This window comes from Venturia canescens, chromosome 2, assembly GCF_019457755.1.
Source record: "Venturia canescens isolate UGA chromosome 2, ASM1945775v1, whole genome shotgun sequence".
In the NCBI taxonomy this organism is placed as follows: Eukaryota; Metazoa; Arthropoda; class Insecta; order Hymenoptera; family Ichneumonidae; genus Venturia; species Venturia canescens.
In genome coordinates this window covers 18,657,607-18,672,688 of record NC_057422.1, presented here as the reverse complement: position 1 = coordinate 18,672,688, position 15,082 = coordinate 18,657,607, and the positions used below count along the sequence as shown (strand labels likewise).

The 15,082-nt window shown below is 34.4% G+C and overlaps 1 pseudogene; it reads left to right on the top strand.

The window, feature by feature from the left end:
• Nucleotides 1–250: 250 nt before the first annotated feature.
• On the top strand, nt 251–2,793 carry LOC122407382 (bifunctional 3'-phosphoadenosine 5'-phosphosulfate synthase-like; annotated as a pseudogene).
• The last annotated feature ends 12,289 nt before the right edge of the window (nt 2,794–15,082 follow it).

The following is a 15,082-nucleotide window of genomic DNA, read 5'->3' as shown; positions in this document are numbered from 1 at the left end:
AATAAAAAAGTGAAATAATAAGATTCGCGTTATTTACAGGTGAAACAGTGAAGTGACTCATATTAAGATTCAGAACGCTGATGATTATTTTACGATCTTTATTATGGAGGTGAAAAATTTGCCACACTCTCGGAGCTCGCCCAGTTTTACATGGAAAATGGTAGACAATTGAGAGAATAAAAAAACGGTCAAGTTATTGAATTAAAGTATCCTCTTGATTGTGCGGATCCAACAACCGAAAGGTGGTGCCATGGACATTCATCCGCCTAAGAAGCCGAAAGTTTGATGTTCGAGCGAGGAAAAAACGGATCGTTTCTCGTGCGAATCGAAGAGCTAACCAGGAGACGTTGTTTTATCGGTCAGGACTGATGATCTTGTTACTCATGTTATATGATCTCAAGTTCGAAAGCATTCTATCGCTGTTTTGAATATTTCATAAACGACGATTTCCTCAATTGACCATCTCATCGCACGTGGGAAGATCAGTAAGTTCAGCATCTGAAATACGGCGTTGGTGGGGGTGAGATATTTGATAGTTTGAGCGATCTGATAGAGCACTACAAAAACCAATGTACAATGGCTACAAATTTTGAAAGAAGGTTTGTTCTTTTTATTTCTCCTTCAATTCATTATTTTTGTTGAGTCAAAATTCTAAACGTTTATTTGCAACGAAAATAGCAAAAATTCAATGATTTTTGGGGTTTGAAATTTTTTTTCAGGTTGGGCAGCTCTCTTGACTGTTTTCATGTGAGAAGACCAATTCCTGTGAACTCAACATTTGAGATATTTGAGCAACAAAGGAACAGAAGTGAACCAATCTGTGCCAATAGTATTGGCGATAAGCACTGCGAATAAAAATTGTTTGGAAAGTTTTCTGCTATAACCCTTTGATACGCTGGTAAATCTTTAGCTATTTTGAGAAAACCAGAATTTTACGATCATCGGAAAGAGGAAAGATGCGCTCGCCAATTTGACACAATCGATCAGCGGCATCCGTACGTCAAAATTATCTGCAAATCTAGCGATTGGCTAGTCGATGGTGACGTCGAAGTACTCGAGAAAATCAAATGGCACGATGAAGTTGACGAGTACAGACTCACTCCCAACGAAATACGTTAAATGCGATTGAAATTCAAGGAAATGAAAGCCGACGCGGTCTTTGCCTTCCAGCTTAGAAATCCTATTCATAATGAACACGTTTTGCTGATGAACGCAAGTAAATTATTTTGTAACGTTGCTACAAGCATTTCAATTATATTCCATAACTGCACAATTGAACGAGAATCTGAAAAATTTTAACTTTCAAATCTATCGATCATTTTCGTTTTTCACAAAATGTTTTTCGACAGTCCATAAAGAGAGAAAAAAAGAATTTTTAAACAAGAATTGTACTCAAAAGAATCTTTGATTTTGATATTTTATTCAACATTTTTCTCGGAACGCTGCAGCTCGTATAGAACAAAAATTATTACCATTAATAAATGTGTGAATATTCATTACATTATTTTTTGTTCCGTCACTATTTTCATTATTAAGGATACTCGAGAACGTTTGCTGAGCGATCGTGGCTTCAAAAACCCAATTTTGCTTTTGCATCCACTCGGTGGTTGAACAAAAGACGACGACTTGCCTCTGCTGACGAAAATTCGTCAACACAATAAAGCTGTTCTCGAAGAAAGAATATTGGACGCCAAATCAACACTTTTGGCCATTTTTACAAGTCCAATAATGTACGCGGGTCTTGTGGAGGTAAAATTGAAAAAAAAAACCATTCCATGTTCATCTGATGGATAAAAAATGAAGAAAATATATCGAAATTGTAGTAAAAAAATCAAAAGAATATCAAATTTCAATTAAATACAGATTTTTCACCTCTATTCGCAGGTTCAATGGCACGCGAAAGTTCGAATGAACGCAGGAGCACATTTTTTCATCGAGATTCGGCTGGAATTTCTCATCCCGATAATAATATGACACCCGATGGAAATCTGTACGATCCGTCGCACACTGCAAGAGTATTGTCAATGGCTCGTGGAATTTAAACACTAGAAATAATTCCATTCAAAGTAGCATCCTATGACACAAAAAACAAGCGAATATCGTTTTTCGGGCTCGAGCGTCGGCGAGATTTTGATTTCATATCTGGCACGAGGATGTGCGGTGAGTTTGAACTTTTGGAAATCAACTAGATAAGCAGACAAAAACGAAAAATGAGAAGAATTGTTCGAAATATCAAAACATTCTTAAAGAGCGGATACAATCAATCATATTTATTGTTTGCATTAAAATGTCTAAAAAATAAAACATTTTTTAGGTTTGGCAAGGTCCGGCGAAGTTCCTCCGGACGGTTTTGTGGCTCCCAAAGCTTGGCAGGTCCTTGCAGAATATTACCAGAATGTGGACAAAAATTGACGCAGGAGAAGAAAAAATGATTTATTGAATTGTATAAAAACGAGGAAGCAACGAGTGGCTGCTTCGTCGAATATGTTTATCACGCAATCAACTATTTTACATTCTTCTAACCCATATTTTATTCTTATCGTTATTACATGTGCAAAATGTTATTAATGATGTTTAATGATGATTAATGATGTTATGATAAAAATTTTATCATATTCATATGTTATTTATGATTTTTGCAAATACTCTAGCACGTGACTAATGTATCTTGTACAAAGATAGCTTAATTCTCATATATGCACATACTCAAATCAAAGTATTAGAAAAAGTATAAATGTACTGTGTAGAAATATGTCTATCTCTTATAATATTAAACCAAACTTACATACACGATTCGCTTAGCCTTTACGTTTATCATTTGTGGAGGTCAACCACGAGTGTAAATTTTACTGACATCTTGAAAAAATGATGCACTGAGTTTTTGCAGTAAAAACTCCTGGGGCATTTTTATTCAGAGCCACCGTTGTTGAGATAAATCAATCTAAAGACTTTTATAAATAACTTTCCTAGGTGATATCACGAATTAAGAATGAAAAGTAATGAAATAATTGATATAACATCAAAGGATGACAACTTGGAAGGGTGAGAATCGTTATTACGTGAATCTTGAAAAGGAAAATACTCTTTTCCTTCATTCATTCTTTTCTTTAAAAAATTAGGAAAAAAATGTAAACTTGTTTGATATTTAAAATATTTTTATTATCGTATTAAAGTTACATTACATTGAAAAAAGAATTGGATAAAAACCCTTTTTTACACAGTTACTGTAGAAAGTATTCGTCTTCAAAGTTTCGAGTGCGACCAGGATCGAAATTTTGGCGAATATTATTTCACAGTAATTTTTCGAGCTATTCCATATATTCTTTCTTGTGAATTCGCTCAGGCTTTATTTTGTACCACGAAGAAAACATTGAATGCTTTATAAATTTTTTTTCACCGATATTCAATAATGTCTACTAACCGCACACAAATTTTGTACCTGCGATTGTGTGAAAGAAAAAACAAAATAATTTGTATTTTTTAAATCCAAATATTTTTCGAATATCATTTCAAGCAAAAATCAACTTCAGTATATACATATATACATACATATATATTCAGTATTGTTATAAAGATGGTGTTTTCTCTCTAAAGATTCATACAATTCGTAAGAAATCTATACCTTTACAAATTCCAATTTGAATTGAAGTGAATCTCAAGTTCTCATGTCGATTTAGGTTATAACGTTTGAAGCGTGGTCATATCAATAGATCCTCGTAAACAATGAAAAAAAGTGTTTCACGATGATTTTTTTTTTCATTTGCTTTTTAAACTGTTTGGAAAAATTTTTCCAATAAGCAAATTATATGCTTACACTTCTTTCGAAATTCGAACGAGGTTTTCGCTACGAACCTCGTTTTATGTTTTTTTCTTTTTTTTTTTTAACCATTTACAGCACGAATAAAACTAGTACAAATTTAATTATCGTACATTATCAACGCAGTCGCTAAATTTACCTCGGCGCTCGAGTCACAGAGATCAGGACGTGATAGCATTACCAGTATAACTTGAATTTTACTAGAATCATCTTGCTATAGTTCTGTATATTCTGATCTGAAGAATTTTGCATATGCACAATATATGTGCACTCATTCGATCGCGGAAATAAGGGAATTGACATAGATTGACTATAAAAAAAAACTCGCTGAAAGGATGCCTTTGATAGAATGATACCGGAAAGATAAAAGTATCGTAAAAAAGCTCTTTCAAAAATGAGGCAGCGTTCGTTGCAGTACGACAGCGAATATCAATATAAGTGCTTGGAACTCTAGAAGTTATCTTCGTTTGAACTGCAATTGCATTGCTTTTTCAGAGTTGTCGTCAATGGAGCGATGTATCCTGAGGGGGACGGTCACGTCCAGATAAAGAAAGAGTAAAACGTACAGCATAAGAAACCAGCTCCCCGTGCCTTCCTACAGATTCCATGTTTTAATAAGAACACTGTATAACAGAAGAAAAAATATTTAAGAGGAAAATACGAAAATCACCAATATTTTATGTTTTGAGACAATTTTTTAATTTTTTTTCCCCTACTTTTTCGTAATTAACAAAAACTGCCAACTGTGAAACATCTATTTTTCAAAGACGGCAGTTGTAGAGATTTTTCAAGGATATACAGTTGTGGAGATTGAGTTTATTCAAACAAATGCAAAATAATGTGGAAAAATGAGCAAAAATTTACCGTATATTTCGAGAACATCGAATTTGAGAGCTCTTTAAACAGAATCTATATTTTTTTGACATTTAAAAAACTACGACGCAGCACAATATTAGCAAGCATTTAAAGACGATTTGAATTTAACAAAACTGTAATTTTTTTTCTATCAAAACTCACCTTAAATAGATTGCTGTTAATGCTGTTTTATGTAAACAGCTAGATGCGGTTCAATTTCTTCATTCATTTTGGAGTTTGTTATTTCTTTAGCGAGATCGTTAAATTGTTGCCACGTCCCACTCGCACGTCGACAATGTGCAACGAAGTGGTTAGAAGAAAATGATACTACTGCGATTAGCCTGAAAAGGAGTATTTATCGATTAGCAACAAATAATAAATACATATTCAATTTTGGATTACAAATTTTTAAAGATTCAAGTTCTAGATTGCAACTGTGTTTTATGGTAATTTTTTTCCTTTCAAATGAAAATCGTAGTCTTATATTTTGTCACGATATCGACACACCTACAATTGGTAATAATAGGATCTTATATATAATTTATTTTTTTTTTTACATCGAAAGACAAATGAACTAACCTATATATAACTCGTAATTCGTTTGAGATTCGAAGAGATAGGGTTGTTGGAACGTTCGCTAACTTGCACCGCAGCCCTTCCTTGGAAACGCCCGAAGCTGTGATCCTACGAATGTCCATGTCAATCAGTAAATGAAAATTCAGCTTGTTATGTAAAGTCGCCCCTCCTTCGCATCTCTTGCAATGGACATTGTAAATCTCCGGAAAAAAATCTAATGCATCCTGCAGATTTGCGATGTTGTTTCTAATTTTTCGATGATTCGGAGACAGAAATGGCAATGAAGAAGTTTGAACACCGCATTTGGAGCAATCCTCTTCCACGTACACACTCGGACATGTCTCGAGAGTTTTTTTCACGAGATTTGAGATGCTGTCTGTAGCATCCATGGAATACGAAAGGATTCGTCTTTCTGTAGTAATTTCGGACTTGCACGAGTATCCCAATAGATCCAGAAGCACTCCTCTGTCTTTAAGAACTTCCTTCGTGACTCCTGTGATCATTAGCTTCTGGGCAAACCTCAATATTTCGTTCGTACAAGTTTCAATCATAGCTGCGTAGTTGCAGTCATCCAGAGCACCAATCATGAGAGCATGCACGAGCGAATCGAAAGCACATGTTGATTTTATGAAAACTTCTTTACTTTTGATGGTCAATGGTGTTTTACTCAGCGAGCCGTTCGGTAACAGAACGGGTTTTCTCGTCGTAGAAGTAAGAAGATTCATTTGCCGAATTTCCGGATACGGCTTGAAATATTTGCTTGATTCAGATTTCGATTGTATTTCGTTGGTGCAATAATTCAGATCGACTTGAGGTGTTTGACCATGATCGTTTGCTTGCGGAATGGAATCAGTTTCCAACAATGAGTCTTCTATCGTAGTTTTCGATGCGCTTACGATGTCACACGTCTTGTCCATAGAATTTATTTCATCGTGCGATATTTCTGATTCCGGATTTCTGCAGTATGAATGATCAGAAAGTTCCCCATTGTACATCGATGTGTTGTAATTTGATGTTAATTCTGCTGGAGGATTGATGTCACTGTTTTCAAGTACAGAGAGAATTTGAGAAATCTCCAATATTGGTAATTCTGAAGACTCTGTACAGTCGTCAACTGAATCCTCACTCGAAATATGATTGTCAACATTTTCATTCGAGGCTTTTGCTCGCCAGTTTTCTTGGGCCATCAAGTCCGGATCGATCGTGTTCAAAATCATTCTTTTTTCTTTTTTTCGTTGATTGTAAGTCGATTCAGCGCTATTAGTATTTCCCACATTAATCATCTTCTGTAATTGTAAATTAGCTGAAAGATGCTGTTTTTGATCAAAGTGAATAAGCTTCGAAGAGAAGAGCAGAGTTTCGCCGATGATGTCTCGAAGATGAATTTTGATAAATTTATCGGCTCGAATCGGTAAAGATGTATTTTTAAAAACTCTTGTTTTGACATCGTTGAAATGCCCTTCTGCATACGCTGAGCTGGCTCGTCCAACGTTGTTCGGGATAGCCGCATTTGACCATACTGGAAATTCTTTTGCCAATAAAAATAGTTGATCAATGAAATCGGGTAAGTAAAATGGGTTCAGATTCTTCCCCTCACGAGTTATGATTTTTGCGCGTTCCAAATGCTGCGTCAACCATTCCACGAGAGTATTCGATTCATTGACGTGGTCTGGATCGTCGATTTTTTCACTTGGACCGGAACCATCAGAAAACGTGCTTTCGATTTCCTCGTCTCCGTTTTGCATTTCAGCGACTTCAAAGTCAACCGCGATTTTACGATCAGCAATGAACGTTTCCAATGTTTCTCTGGCGTTTTTAGTGTTTTCTATGCTGTCAATATCGATTTCAGAATCTTCATATGGCTGGAGACCTACTACACATGTGAGATAAAAAACCTGTCCAAATTCAGCAATCGACTGTGCCTCAATCATGAGGGAAACACAGCGAACAAAAAACTCTTTGATACACCTTTGCCGGAGTGATTGGAAACATTTCCAACGACAAACCATGTGAATCAAGTGTGCAACGTCGATTCTGATAAACGTTACTATTTTGATGAAGTGAGGTTGGTTGGGATTAGCAGCCATTGTGAACAACACTTCAACATATACCTTTATCGAGATATTATTATACACGTGACACAAGGCAGCAATCAGAGCTCGGGAGTAATCTGTAATTGTTTCATTCGGTACAGGGGCACCTCTACGATTCCACTGCAGCAGCCAGTAAATTATGATGTCTGTTTCATGCGTTTCGGACAACATCTGATGGACAGCCAATGTCGTATTTTCAAAATTTATGACTATCGAATATAGAAATATATGCCCGCTGAACTGATCATCAGAACGTAACAATTTTTTTACAATGCCTCCCGTTGCATCTAGAATGATTGTAGCTTTTTTTCGGTTCAAACGACAAAACTTTTTGTATGCATGCATTTGGGCAGGCGAGCTGTAAAAAACGTAAAAGGGTTTCGAACCGGTATTGTGTATGAGCCCTTTGAATTCTTCTGTTAGAGATAAATCTTCGATTGTCCGTACAAGATCTCTTCCATCTTCTGGCTTCACATTGAGCTCGGCGTTGATTCTATCCTTATTCGCGTTTCTCAGAGTACTTTGTTTCGGGAGGATCGGAGGTTCAGGGTCACCCTCGTTCATGAGTAGGCGTGCTTGTTTATTTTGCCATCTTTTGCAGCCTTCTGCTTTTAATTCCTGTTGCACTTCTCTTCTCCGTTTTCCATTCAATGGTCTTTTTTTATTTTCGTGAATTTTTCCGCGAGTGTCATGAGTTTCTACACAAAGTGTTAGACCATCTTGAGCAGAACGTTTTTCGCCCGTTAAAGTGATGGTATTACCACATCTTTTACTTAGGCACGATCCAGGTATCGATATTGTAAAGGTACTTTCGTCGGAAGACAAGGAAACGTCTGCTCGTTTAAACGAGAAAGCACATGGAATCTTGAGCTGCTGCCACAGAGCTGTACTTATTGTATTCGACCATACCCACGGGGTTAAAATATATTTGGCTTGGCCCTTGTACTGAACTTTCCCATGTGGCTTAATTGCATCCCAATCTTCCTCATTTAGATATAGATCAAATTTTTTGAATGATGCTGAACAAGTATTATTCAAGTCAACTGAATCTTCTTCGCGATCTGATTCTGATTCAACAATTTTTTTCGAATCATTTTTGACGACGATGATGCCCATTATTTCTCTCGCCGTACTCAAAATTTCTCGTCGGTCTTCTCGAACGGCCGTGTAAACTTCATGGGGAGTCCATACACCTTTGAGTTCTGCACTCATATCCTTCCATACTTGCGAAGTATATTTTGGGAGCTGGTCGGTTGTAAAATATTGGATGAAATTTTTAACCACGTTTATAGCATCGTCTTTAGCAACTTTCGGAGGGCGAGGCATGATTTCCCTGCGACAATAAAAATAGAGGTGATAACAAATTTTTCGTTCAAACGAATAAATCAGATGTTAATGTTGTCGAAAATAATCCGATCTACGGCAATTTTCTCTATTTTGTTTTGTTTTGAAGTGTTTATAGAGTAATCATTTGATTTCAATTTTGACAATTATGTTGTGGAAATTATAGAATTTCAAATTCGTGGAAATCTGTTCAACACGATTTACGCCTTAACACAGAGAGTAATCATTTCATTTCGGATGGGCCTCATTGAAAAATGTATTGATTTACACATCAATGTACCCCAAAAAGCCCCTTTTATTTTCATTTACGGTTTCGCTGTCGTGAGCTTATTCTAAGTTTCTAGTAAAATATTTAATCTGTTGTTTTCAATACATACTTTACGTCAATGGCAAGAAGGTTCGATCAATTTTAAAACATCAGTGTCGAGGTATATATATATATATATCGTTGATACGACATTTATGAGCCGCGTCTAGAGGTAGTGATCCATAATCGTTCCATAATCTGTAACAATTTTCGAAACATTACCAATATTATTAATTACCTTACGAATGAACAAACTCATTTCTCAACACATGAAACTGAAAAGTCAAAAAGTTCAACGTTTAAGTTGCATATGTAATTACAATGATATTCATTTCTTCTCTTTACGAAACTGCAAAATTTATAATTACATCATAGGAAAAAATCGTAACAGTTACACTTAGGAATTGTAACCCTTGCAAGTGCTTCCCTCGAACAAAAAGTTATAATTTCCTAAAAATTGTCATAAACTTTTTCAACGAAAAAAATTGCATTAGTTTTTAGTTGGTGGTCATAAAGCTTCATTTTATTGCGTTGGTTATACTTTTCAAATCTTTAATGAATTTTCAAGTACATGATGTTTATTTATCGTTTGTGGTATGAACTGATTTTTCGTGTAGAATACATATTTAAAATAAGAGCTTTTATAAACTAAGATAAATTTGAATATAGAATTGAAATTTTATCAGTATGACCATTTGGAACGTATGTGTAAAATATCTCTAACCAGTTGCAGTGATTTCGTTTTCAAATAGTCAATTATGAGCAATCGCAGAAGCAGTACTTTTTTCAGCTGGCAGGCTATAAACTTTAATGACTTAGAATTTTGCCATACGATTTGCAAAATGCTGTTTAAGTATTTGAAATGAAAACGATCATGAATAGCAAATAATAATTATTTTTAAAATCATTTTTTGAGAAGTGGGAATGCGACCCAATGTTGTTATACTAATTTTGAAAAATATTCAATATACTTGAAGATCAGCAAAAATATTTTAATGACACAATGATAATTGGTTAATTTGTTCAACTAAAATTACCTCAAGTCAATGTTGTTAGATTGCAAAGCGTTTTCTTGATAACTTTTAATCGTCACCACAGTTGAGACACTCAACGGACCTGACTTTGAACAAATGCGTCAAGGTGTTTTGACCTCCATGTGAAATAATACCTGAGAAAGAAAATAGATTGCAGTTCAAGTGAGACAAGCTTTCATTAGGCAACATTGATAAGTTAGTTTTTTCTATTATGTCCTTGCATATTCAAAGCGAAAAATGTCAGATTTCAAAGCTGCTTGATAAAACACTCTGTAATTGGTTGGGGCTGGAATGTGCTGTAAGCTCAATTCTAAAAAGTGACGTTAATTTGTTAAACTGAAATATCAGATACCTCAAATCAATGGTACGAATCGTTTTCTTGATAACAACTTTTAATCGTCACCATAGTTGAGACACGCATCGGACTTAACATTGCAAAAAGATGTCAAGATGTTTTGACCTTCATGTGAAAAAAAACCTTGAGAATGAAAATAGATTCCAATTCAAGAGAGACAAGCTTTCATTAGGCAATATCGATAAGTTAGTTTTTTCAATTATGTTCTTGCATATGTAAAACGAATAATGGCAGATTGCAATTGTTGTGGCTGGGATGTGCTGCAAGCTCAATTTTGGAAAATGACGTGAAATCGTTTTAATATCCATGAAGCAACACAAATCTTCCAAGAAAAGAATGAATAATTGAATATCAAAAATTATATCTGAATAAAATTGAACAAATTTATGACGTCATATAGATTTTACAATTTTATGTATTTCAATCACGCATACCTCAAAAAACTAATGCCAGATGCCGAATTGGTGATCAACTCACAACTGTTGCTACATTTCGATTGTTCATCAGACTCAATCCGAAGTAACAATGTGAAATTGTTTTTTAACATCCGTGTGAAAACATGTGTCTTGAAAAAAAAAAAAAATTTCAAGTAATTCACAAGGGTTATACACTTTGAATAATAATTATCCACGAAATGAACGAAAATTTAGTTGATTGTAAGTGTAAGGAATCAAAACACAACAGTTATGACTCTATTGTTCATAAATGTCTCTACTACTGATTCGCGCTGCAACCGAGTCAATACATTGTAAGGAGTCGAAAGCGCGGGAGCGTTGTGCCTTTATTGTTTATCAATGTCTCTACTGCTGGTTCACGCTGTGGCCACGTTTGTTTTGGTGGCTATACCTTTTTTTTTTATTTCTATTCTTAATACACTACTACACAAACGAACGTTATAAAAGTATTTTATTTTTTTCATCAAAATGAGAATATTTATTAATGAAAAGACAAATTACGAAAATTCGAATACTTGCTCAAAAAACTCTGAGCATTTTTTTTCATGAAGCAAACATAACACCTTGCAACACGCGTGAAATTTCAATGCATGCAACCGGTATGATGGAGATGTGAGACAAAATGTTCTATATATTTTTTTATTTTCCAAAAAAAAAAACAGAAAAATCCACTAGTGTGCTTATCTTTAAAATTGCTCATATTTGATTAATAAGCAAGCTAAAGCTAAAATTTTGTGCTAGCTCGTGTAACTTTTGCACATTATCTTGAAATAACGCTTAGCTTCCATAAAAATCACTCTCATCTAGGTAAACGTGAGTTATTGAAAAAATAGGATTAAATAATAACGAAAACTATTAGATATCTCGCCAGAGCAGATTGAAAAAGCTGAAAAAAGTGACATGCGCTCTACTGTTTATAAGTCTATAGAAGGTCTATAGTCACAATTTATACATTCTATTGTGCATTAAAACAAGCATCAGTTAAATGCCGCGATGCTGAATTATACGTACATTATTCACCAAAATATTTGACTTTGGTGTTATAATAAAATAATTCCAGACCATAATACGCATCATTCATAAGTAATTCTGAAATTTAACTGCCTCTAATGGATTTGAGCATCCAAGAGATATCAGTTATATCATTCGTTCTTTTTTAAAACGGCATATTATCTTTATTCAAAATTACACTTCATCGTTAATCCCAATTCTACCATATTGAAAACTTATTTGTTCATAACAAAAATGATGATATAATTTAAAAAATAAATAAGTAGTATGCATTTCAATGGAGCATTATTCCTTAAAGATGACCATTATTAATCAGCAAGTTCATGAAATAATTATTCTTACCTTTGTATCTAACATGGGTATGATATTTTAAATCCCACTGATTCCATTCGGCATAACTGGTCTTCATGTGTGATTTTGGATTTGTTGAGCCCATTGTTGATTCCATGCACTGTAACTTTTCATTCATATTTGACAATATCGATCCAGTTTTTTCAGTAGGTGTAAATGGATGATCTGAAAAATAATTTCAAAAGAGTCACCATTAACAAATTGGAATATTTATTGAAATCCAGTAATAGCGTCAATCACAGATCTTCAAAGGATTTTATTCAGAAAAATTTCCTATTTCACGCTACACCAGTGAATCATAAAGATAGAAACATTAAATTCATATTGAATTTTATCATCAAAATCGACCTTAACTAACGAGTGATATACATATTTGTTTTTCATTACTTTTTTGTAACCTTAATGAGAAAGCAGAGATTTCAATTAGAAACTACTTCGAATTATGAAGTATATATTTGAAATGTATTTTTTAACTTATCTAAAGATTCACAATCAGTTACAAAGTGCATCAATTATGAAATAACTTAATGAGATCGAATTATTGTAAATTTTGAGGTTAGGATTCGCTCGCTGTAAATACTCACCAGAATTGTCAGAGAATGGACCCCTTGATCGGAGAAATCTTCAAATTAACCTGTGTAACAAAAGATGAATAAAAAGTGAGAGCCGCTGTGTTTACATCTTTTCCTTTACGAGGGTTTTTTATAATTTTTCATTCTAATTGGGTATTTGTCGCAATTAATTACTAAAGATTCATACTGTGTAACGTAAAAGTATTCGATTGCAAAAGACTACAAGAAAATTTTTTTATTAAACATTAGCTAACGACTATTTCATATAACTGATAAAGTTCATTCTGAAATTGATACCACAAGTAGAGGAAAAGTCGAATATAATTAGTATATTCGTATGCATGAATAGAATTTAAGTTACGAAGTCGATTCTTTTTATGAAAAAATCCCAGAATCAAATTTGTTATTTTAGTCTTTGCATTCAATAAGTATAACGTAGCTATATTTATCGGTATATTAATTCCTATGCTTAATAATGTCAACAAAATGACGACGATGCTCCATTTATATTTTCGGAGTATGTATGTGGTTTGAAAATTGTGTTTTTCAATAACCCTTTCACTCACCGCAAAGGTGAAAATAATAGAATAATCAACGTAATTCTCTAAAAATATATATTTTTTAACTTGGTTATTACCTTTCGCTTCCAAACACTTCTTTAATTTCTTCAATATGCTCCGAGCTCACCATACCGCATGCTGTTCACCTGCTCACTCTGCATCTTCTCTCCTTTCCTTCTTTGCGGCTTCAATGGAGATGGCCGGTCTCACCTGGCCTCTGGATTCCGTATCGGCCAATGGGAGGCTTAGAATCCAGACCATCCAGACGTACTCTGCTATTATCGACTGGCTAGATATATAGCTGACTGTCCAAAAATAGTTCTTTAAAGTTATTTGATAATTTAATGACTACTAAACGATACAACTTGATTATTCGCGACCACTGAACGATTCTCTATTGATTTAGCCATTGATTTAATCGATTTGAACAAAGAATAGAAAAATTTCGGCTAACTTGCACCCACAATTTGTTTATTCGATTATGAAGTAATTAATTACCACTAAACATTTCAAGCATACTACTAATTACCACTTTACAATTCTCTTTCGATTGAGACTTATTAGAATATAATCGGTTGGGTAATAACTACTTCAATAGGCTAGACGTAGCCGGTGATTGGGAAATAAATTTTTCAAGTTTTTTAATAATCTAATGACTACTAAACGATTCAACTCGATTATTCGTGACCACTCAACGATTCTCTATTAATTTAGACATTGATTTAATCGATTTGAACAAAAAATAAAAAAATTTCGGCTAACTTGCACCCAAGTTTTGTTTAATTTTGTTTATTCGATTATGAAGTAATTAATTACTACTAAATATTTCAAGCATACTACTAGTTACCACTTTACAATTCTCTTTCCATTGAGACTTATTAGAATACAATCGGCTGGATGATAACTACTTCAATAGGCTAGACGTAGCCGGTGATTGGGAAATAAATTTTTCGAGTTTTTCAATAATCTAATGACTACTAAACGATTCAACTCGATTATTCGTGACCACTCAACGATTCTCTATTGATTTAGGCATTGATTTAATCGATTTGAACAAAAAATAAAAAAATTTCGGCTAACTTGCACCCAAATTTTGTTTATTCGATTATAAAATAATTAATTACTACTAAACTTTTTAATTACAGTACTGATGACTACTGAACGACCACTTAAAGATATGATTAATAAAAAATTAGAAAAGCGCAAGTCGTTCGGCCAAGTTTATGGAGGTCTGACCGGGCAGTCTGAGCACAGGACTGGAAGAGAGCGGACGCGTAATCTTCCGAATAGTGCAACATTAAATAAAATATTTCGAGGACGCGTGCAGTTTTGGAGTACAATCCCATCGGTCTCTGATAGCTTCGTGGTCTCGGTACGTCTGAGCGTAAAAAGACTAGATCACGACGAGATCCTACATTTTCCCTGTGCCAGTATAAAATCCAAAAGAATCGCTTGTTACTTTTTAAGCGAACGTCTGATTGAAAAAGAGTTTTTGGTTTTTGTTTGTTACAGAAAATGGGGAAACCACTCGTCTTCGTGACTGGAAATATAAAGAAACTAGAAGAGGTCGTATCAATATTGGGGAAGAATTTTCCCCGTGAGATCATAAACAAAGACATTGATCTAGCGGAATATCAAGGGGATGCGGATGATATAAGCATAGCAAAATGTCGTGCAGCGTATGAAATCGTAAAAGGTCCGGTGATCATCGAGGATACGTGCTTATGTTTCGACGCGATGAACGGTCTACCG